Source organism: Callorhinus ursinus, unplaced genomic scaffold (assembly GCF_003265705.2).
Source record: "Callorhinus ursinus isolate GAN/ISIS: 27379988/994484 unplaced genomic scaffold, GSC_fseal_2.0 scaffold5, whole genome shotgun sequence".
Lineage (NCBI taxonomy): Eukaryota > Metazoa > Chordata > Mammalia > Carnivora > Otariidae > Callorhinus > Callorhinus ursinus.
In genome coordinates, this window is record NW_027397067.1 from 77466876 (window position 1) to 77476050 (window position 9175).

Consider the following 9175-nt stretch of genomic DNA (forward strand, 5'->3'; position numbering starts at 1 on the left):
AATGTGTGCTTTGTGCTGAGCTTGGGGTGGTTGACCATGTAAGATTATTGTGGTGTGGCTAACCTATATGACATTCATTCCCCTATTCCCTCATTGATTAATTCAATAACTACCTAAAATGCTGCCATATTCTACTTGAGCCAACAATGTCAGACAGGTTAAGATAATTGGTTAGGTTTACCCAGCAGCTAGTAAGTTATGGAAACATATTTAGGAGCCTAGCCCTTGTCAGGGCCAGTTACCTCCCTGGAGCAGCTGCTCACTTGAAAGAGAAAGATATGCTACTGCCTGGTCTCTAAAATATTACAATTTATTCACTAAATAAACACTCTTATTGAGTACAAATAATTATTTGTTCTGAGTAACTTAAAGAGCTGATGATGGCAACCAGACATTCTTATTGCAGACAATGCAATGACATTACCGTTCCTGAGGGTTTGAGCACGTCCTGGCATTATTCACTCATGACTAGAACGGGTAGGACAAACAGGGACTACTTTATGTTGATGATTATGTGTCTCCATAGGTGAGATAATCTTAAGTCAGTCTTGATATGAAACATGAGGGGTCAAACCAAATGATCTTTAATGGCTCTTTTACTCTAAAATTCTGAACTTTAATGATTATGGCAGGTCTCTATTGCTGAGTTAATAACCATAGACTGTGCCCTTCAGATATCTATTATTCATCAACATCTTGATAATCACAGGGAAAGAATTTTACTACCTGCAAAGTTTTACATTGCTTAGAATTATACTTTATATTAGTGTGATGCCTGATAGTTTCCAGTGTACTTCCAACGTGTGTTATCTTCTTATATCCACAAAAATGCCCTGTGAAGTAGAAAGGGCAGAATTTTAATCCCTATTTAATGGTTGAATGGACAATGTCCCTGAGTAGTATACAAATGGTTCAAAATTAGATGGAAAGGTAAGGGCATTCTTAGAGCTGGAAATCATCTTTCCTAATATCTAGTAACATGTTTTGGGGACACTGTCTCTAAAGAGAGCACAAACATGTTTAGGGTATGTAGACAGAAACATTTTCATTCCATTTATTATTCATTCATTAATGCAGTGATTCTTTCATTAATTAATGCATTCATTCCCTCAAAGAGTATTCAAAGAGTGGTAAGTTGTAAAGGTTTATATCTCAGATCTGCTAGTATTTAGTTGTATGTGGTTCCACTTCCCTTGTTGGCAGAATGGAGTTCATCACAGAACCTACCTCATAATTTTGTAAAAATGATGGGAAAGTTAAAATGTACAAAGGCTCAGGGCAGCACCTGCTCTACAGTACATACTGTATACCTATTCCTATACTTCTGCACTGTCTTTGCTCGGCACTGAGGGAAAAAAGGAAAATAAAACTTAGATCCTAGTTTATATCTGAGAATAGGAGGAGTCAAATGCATAATCTCATTACTCTTTTAGGTTTATCTCCATAATTTTACACAACATTTGTACAATGTTTAGGTGCACTCTGAAAGTAGGTGACCTCAGTTCTAAGTGGTCTAAGTAATTGTGACTTAAAATTCTGACCGTTTGAGTTCAGACAATATGCTGGGAGCTTGAGAGTGAATGTGCATCTGTGACTTCTTCCCAAGGTTCTGCTCTCCATTCTTCTGATGCTGGTAAAGGATACTCCCTAGAGGAATCTCCCCCAGTGAGTAACAGCTGCTCAGCTGGAATGGTCTCACCTACATCCCTATCCCTGGCCTCAGGACTTGGTCCCCTGTTGACAGCTATCTGGTGACCACAGTGGTGACTCAACCTTAGGATAAGGCTGACTCCGTGGGAGGCAATAGGAAGAGAAGGAAAGAATCATATTCTTATATGTGTTTTTTGACCTGATAAATCAGTCTCAACCCAAGATTGACTCCAATTCTGGACTTCATAGCAAATAAGCCAATGAATCCAGTAATTAACATCTATTGTTTAAGCCAGTTGGAGGTGTGCTGTGACTTACACCCACATTTACCCTAGCTGATACAGGGTATGACTTGGATACATAACTGGGGAAGTAGACTTCATGGAGTCAAGTGCAGAACCCCATAGGCATCCAGGGGTTGTGTCCCACCACTACTGTCAACGTTGCCTTCCCCAGCCCATATCTCCACATCAGGAGATGAGCAATCAGCTTTGACCTCAATCATCCTTTCTCTTTAGTTTTGAGTTTATCTGTGAAACAGATGAGGGTTTGCAATTCCTATTCCTGGGTGTTTTTGACTTAAATTTCATTTATCCTCCTTCCCATCCTCTAGTCTATATTACATAAAAATGACTCTACTCTGCCATTCATATTCTCTTTCCGGCACAAAAAGTGATCTTCTTTCAGCCTATCACTAGCATATCAGGTTTGTATACAATTAATAAAATAATATATTAATAGTTAATGAGAACCCAAATTTTCATAAAAAGAGGACTGAAAGGTAAATGGGTCTTGAATAAATGTTTCAGCAACCATTATGACTAGTAAGACTCAAGTTTTATAAAGGGCTTCTGGCAATTCCACTTCAAACCATTTTTTTTTCTTATTCTCAGTCTTCTGAGAATGTTAAAGAGATTTCTAGGTTCAAGGCTTACTTTAACTTATTTGTTTCCTGCCCATTAAAATATGTAAATAAATAGTAAAAAACCTCATAACAACTGACTTGTCTTATAAAGACATCCAGTCCTTTCTAACTTAAGCTGAATAATCTTGATGCTTTTTGCATTGGTTCTCATCTGTAAAATTAGTCTCACATTTATTATTGTATGAATTAAAATGTCTATTTTTAAAAATCTCATATTTCTTTCTCTGGATCTTATCACAGTCTGGTCCTGCCTGCTTGATTTTCCATGGTGACTTAACTAATTTATTTCCATCTCCTCATAGCAAATGAAATTTCCTTAACCTTTCTCTGTGAGACATTACAAAGGATATTACTCACAGTGCTTAATTCCTTCCCACCTTTCTGGCAATTATATGCTCAGTGAGGTATTGTCAAAGGCTACAAAGAATTCTCTGGGTGGTATATAAACCCAACTTCATCCAGAAGAAATAGATCCCCCTGTGGCTTGCCTCATTTTCAGAATTATATCTACTGCAGTGTTTATTCTATTGATTGTATATTTTACACTTGTGGTTTCATTCCCTTTAAAATCTCCACTTTTCTCTATGTCTCAGGCTACTAATAGAAGGGGGTGTATGGGCATAAACCATCTTAGTCTTTCTTTGAAGACTGACAGAAATAGAACTTCACATTTATTGGATTCCTATTATCAGCTAAGCACTTTATAGGTTATTTGGCAATTATAATTATTAAATAATAATACTATTTATGAATTATATCTCCAGGCTAGACTCTGCTCTGAACTCTAGATTTATATATTCAGCTGCTTACTTGGCTGCTCTACTTTGATGACATCTCTGAGTTATCTTATCCAAATTAAATGTTCTCTCAATCCTACTTTTTCCATGAATTTCTCTATATCTATTTCTTATTTCTCTTTCCCATGTGCACATTTAATCCACCTCCAAGTCTTGTTATATCTTTCTTAGAAATATGTCCAGAATCATATTATGCAGCCATCAAAAGGAATGAGATCTTGCCATTTGCAACGACGTGGATGGAACTGGAGGGTGTTATGCTGAGTGAAATAAGTCAATCAGAGAAAGACATGTATCATATGACCTCACTGATATGAGGAATTCTTAATCTCAGGAAACAAACTGAGTGTTAGTGGAGTGGTGGGGGGTGGGAGGGATGGGGTGCCTGGGTGATAGACATTGGGGAGGGTATGTGCTACGGTGAGCGCTGTGAATTGTGCAAGACTGTTGAATCACAGATCTGTACTTCTGAAACAAATAACGCAACATATTTTAAGAAAAAAGAAAAAGAAGAAGACCGCAGGAGAGGAAGAATGAAGGGGAGTAAGTCAGAGGGGGAGACGAACCGTGACAGATGATGGACTCTGAAAAACAAACTGAGGGTTCCAGAGGGGAGGAGGGTAGGGGGATGGGTTAGCCTGGTGATGGGTATTAAAGAGGGCACATTCTGCATGGAGCACTGGGTGTTATGAACAAACAATGAATCATGGAACACTACATCAAAAACTAATGATGTAATATATGGTGATTAACATAACAATAAAAAAAGAAATATGTCCAGAATCTCATAAATTCTCACTACCTTTACCAGTATCACACCTGGTCCAAGCCATGACAATATCTGGCCTGGACTGTTGCATTATTGTCTTGATGATTTTTTTTTCTATTTCACCAAAAGATCCATTCTCTGAACTTCTTTGTTCTGCTGTGTGCCTTGAATGTTTGGTCTCAATAGTCTGTACCACTACATTGGCTTGCTGATTGGTTTTCACTGTATTCAGTCAATGGGAGCACCAGCTGAAGATCAGTAGGAGTAAATATGGGTAAAATTATAAGGATATTTCTTCTCTGCACTGACTGCCTTGGAGCCATTAATCTGGCACCAGCTTTGTCCTCTAAGACTATATAGTTACTTCTATGTGCTCCATGCACTTCAGATCCAGCCATCCCTGAGTTTTGACAGTGCTAATCCTTCTTTTAAAACTTTAACCCTATGGTAGCATTGGCTTAGTGTTGTTGCTAGTCTGGGTGTTTCAAAATCCCTCATTTGGTTCCTTACCTCTGCTCACATCTCTGTCAGTCCCCTTGTTAAAGTATTTTCATTAGAACTATATGGGGTGTACCTTGTTTAGAATTCTTCCTGATAGAGTGGATAAAACCAAAGAAAGAACCCTCAACACTGTTTTCTACATATTTGTCAAATGTAATGATCTCCTTGCAGATGTGATGGGATTCTGAAAACCTATGACATAAGTGGTCTTATTATTACAAAGATTATCTCCAGATGGGGGAAATGGTAGAGTTCAGTTTTAGCATCAAAGCTTTGGATGAGCAAATGGCTACTCAATTTGATGGTTATAGAAACAATAATGATTACAAAGTTTGTGAGACAGGCTGACTGTTTTTGAAAGTTCTAGAAAGCTTACAAAAATGACAATAAACTTAAATCTTTCAACTCCCTACCTAAAGAAGTGCTGGAGTATCAGAGAGTTTCTAAACCATCTAGAAAGTTATCCATTATCTTATGCAATTTTAGCATAGTTTTATCATTGGAAGAATTTCAGCAAGTGCAGAATTTTGTAGAGAATGAATTTCCTCCTCCCAATCTGAGGAAACCAGACATCCCTTTTATTAAAAACCCTGCAGAAACTTCACCTGGACCAGGTGCTTCATAAAAAAATGCCTACTCTGTTTAAAATTCTTCCTCAACACATTTTTTTTTCAGACCCATAATGAAAGTACAATTCCAGTATGTCCAAGGAAACAATGGCAAGGTCTATTCTAGCTGGAAGGAAATATACATAAAGGAAATTACAAAAATCTTGTGAAATTTTATCATCAAGAAACTGGGAAGCATGTGTAGGGATAGATCCTAATTATAAAAGATCAAAAAGGACAAAATGTAAGATTATATGAGAAAAAACTTTACTAATATGGGTGTGTTCAATCAAGATTTAAAATCGTATGTATTACCTTGAAGGACACGTAATATTTGTAATAAATTGTTTGGTGAAGTAATGGGATCCTAAATAAGCAGTGGTCTATAATCTAAAAGATTGACATACCAGAACTTTTCTTCCATTCTGTAGAGGAAGGAATCGCCTGAAGTGAGTATCAGAGGAACACTGGATGGGATATAGTCTGGGTAAACTCAGTCACATTCTAAAAATAACTCTGAGAGGGCCCATGGGAAATTCTCCTCACCAAGCCATTAAAAATTTATGGTTGAGGAAAACACCAGCATCTTGAAAGCTCTGTGGTGATGCTCCTATATGGACTGAAAATGGTGGGGTGAAATTCTACAAAGTAATTGGGCTCTCTGATTTCAGTGAGAGTAATAAGACCTCATAGTAGTAGGGTGCAGATGCCAGTGACACTTAACTATCAGAGATAAGTCTGGCACATTACTATAAAAGATTTCAAGGATGGAGTGTTTTGACCCATGGGAATCTGTGATGATAACTAAGTGATCTTCTATCCAAAGTAACAACATGGATGTGCAGCTCACTGAGGGGTTACCTGATGCATATAAACCATAGGTCTGAAGAGCAGAAACCTGCTTTGAGAAGCTAAAGTGAGAATGTATGACCTGAAATCTAATTCTCACAGCCAAGTCAGAGCTAGAGGCCCTTGAATGAAGAGGGGGCTAGATACATTTGAAGATGATGTTCAGAGCAGCTGTATTTATTCCTGCCATGAATGTATCTTGTGGATCTTCCTCTAAGCTTTTCCCCAAGGCACCTGGAACCATTTAACAAGGTTACTGTACACTGGAGAAAGGTATATACCTAGACCTTTGGGAGTTCTGAGTTAACCTACCAGAATCTAAAGAACCTGTAGGTCAGAATGAGAGCTTACAGAGATCAGGCAATAAATGGAAAATTGGCCTAAGCCAGTCATACAGTGGGTGCAGAGAGCCCAAGAACCCATTCTGTGGTTATTCCCTTAGTTCTTCAATATACAGTTGGACTAGAAATACTTAGCACCTGGCAGAATCTCCACCTTGATTCCTTAACATGTTGAGTTACATTCCAAGATTGATTTTGAAAAATGACTGTAGATTATAGTGAACTTCATCAGGTATTAACACTAATTGCAGGATATTTTCTGGGGTTGCCCCCTTTACTCAGACAGATCAAACAGATTCTGGCAATAGATATGAAGCCACTAATTGACTGATCAAATAATTTATTTCTTATTCCCAATTAATAGATTCAATTGGGAGTAGTCCAATTTCACCTGGCAAGGACAGCAATATTCCTTCACTGTGTTACTTTAGGATTATGTCAATTTTAATGTGCTCTTTCTTAACATAATACAATAACTTAATCATACTAATTTTTCCCAGCATATCATGCTATTACATAACAGAGATGACATTTTGCATTAGAGAAGGAAACATAGGAAAACCTAGGTGTTTTAATAGGAAACATTTGCCGGAGAAATTTCAGTGGTATTTATACATTAATGAGGTGGTATTTACACATTAATGAGGTTTCTAGGGACCTTGTGGTCTGGGCCAGGTTTGGATATAGATAGCCTCTAAAATAAATGGTATGTTGTTGTACCCTGCCCCATCCAATATGGGAAAAAAATAAGTCATAACCCTTGGGAATCTGGATTTTGGAGATAACTTATGGCATGTGTGTGTGCTACTCTGATCCATTTAAGGAATAATAGATCCGACTATTTTTTTTAAAGATCTTATTTATCTATTTGAGAGAGAGAAAGTGAGAAGCAGGGGGAAGGGCAGAGGTAGAGGGAGAGAAAAACCCAAGCAGACTGTGCTGAGTGCAGAGCCCGACACAGGGCTCAATCCCATGACCCTATATCAGACCCAAAGGGAAATCAAGAGTTGGACACCTCACTGATTGCCCCGCCAAGTGTCCCTGACAATTTTTTTAAAGTTATCTGATTTTATTTAGTTAGAGCAGGTTTAAGTTTGAGAAAAAATTGAGCATAAAATACTTCCCCACACTCATACTTACTTTCCTCTCTTACCAATGTCTTGTACTAATGTGGTACAATTGTTACAATTGATTAACTATATTAATACATTATTGTTAACTAAGGTCCATAGTTTACATTAGGATTCACTCTTTGGATTGTAATGTCCTGTGGGTTTTGACAAACATATAATGCCATGCATCCACCCTTACAGTGTCAGACAGAATAATTTTGCTGCCCTAAAAATCTCTTGTGCTCCACTTATTCATCTTTCCCTCCCTCCCCCAAACCCTTGGCAACCATTGATCATTTTTCTAATTGTGGGAAAATACACGTAAAATACAACTTACCATCCTAGACATTTTTAGCTGTATAGTTCAGTGGTAGTTCATTCATATTGTTGTACAATCAGTCTCCAGAACTGTTTTCATCTTGCAAAACTGAATCTGCACCCATTAAACAACACCTCCCCAATCATCTGTCCTCCCAACCCTGGCACCCACCCCTCTACATTCAGTCTCTATTCATTTTACTCCTCTAGGTTCTTCATAGAATTGGAACCATACTGTATTGTCTTTTTATGACCTGTTTATTTCCCTTAGCAGAATGTCCTCAAGCCATCCTTGTGGTGGTGTGTGTCAGAATGTCCTTCCTCACCAAGACCACATAATATGCCATTGCATCTACACATCACGTATTTTTTTTATCCACTCATCCATCAGTGACCACTTGGGTTGCCTCTACCTTTCAGTTATTATAAATAATGCTATGATGAACATAGGTGCACAGACATCTCTTCAAAATCCTGCTTTCAGGGTTTTTTTGTGTGTACATTCAGAAGTGGAATTCCTGGATCATATGGTAATTCTACTTTTAATTTTTTGAAGAACCAATATACCATTTCTCATGGAATGACCCATAAGTCTAACAGATTTGAGGGCTATTATCCATGCTCATTATTTGCTGCTAGATGCCCTGACACATGGGTCTTATGATCCAGCAGTTTCAATGGTACTTTAAGTGATGAATCAGATAGGGATGCTCTATAGTGCCTCTACTAAGACTAAAGTAGTAATCACAGCCTAAATTATGGTTTTGGAGTTAAAACCTATGTTTCCTGTATATTTGCCTCCCTTTGGCCTAGCAGACTCTGGTGGAAGTGAACTGCTTAACTATGGAGCACCAAGAGACTATGCTTGCTGAGCTGCCCAGCATGAGCTCAGTGTTATCTGATTTAAAAAATCATGAAGTTGGGTATATACAATAGCATTCATCCATAAATGGGAAAGGATCTGGTTGAGTAAATGACACTAGCAGAGGGCTCACATTCCTCTAGTCCTTAATATTCCTATTGCACTATTCTCCCTCAACCTCCACATGTGGACCCTTAAGGAGTCTTAAAGGTGGGCCTTTCTATGAATTCGATACTAGCTGAAAGTGAGCATACTGCATCCAGTCTGCTTTGATGATGATGTCTGTGAACAAATTATCTCAAAATATAGTAGCTTAAAATAACCACTTCCAGGCGCCTGGGTGGTTCAGTCAGTTAAGCAGCCAACTCTTGGTTTCGGCTGGGGTCATGATCTCAGGGGTCTTGAGATTGAGTCCTGGTGGGGTTCTGCAGTCTCCCTCTATC

At 38.1% G+C, this 9175-nt stretch overlaps 1 long non-coding RNA gene across 1 annotated transcript; it reads right to left on the minus strand.

Annotated features, from left to right (window-relative positions):
* Nucleotides 1-568: 568 nt before the first annotated feature.
* On the minus strand, nt 569-8050 carry LOC112823043 (uncharacterized). The gene is made up of 2 exons (XR_003207907.2): nt 7890-8050; nt 569-833 (listed from the first exon to the last, which is right to left on the minus strand). It is a non-coding gene; the product is annotated as an uncharacterized lncRNA (long non-coding RNA).
* Nucleotides 8051-9175: the final 1125 nt, after the last annotated feature.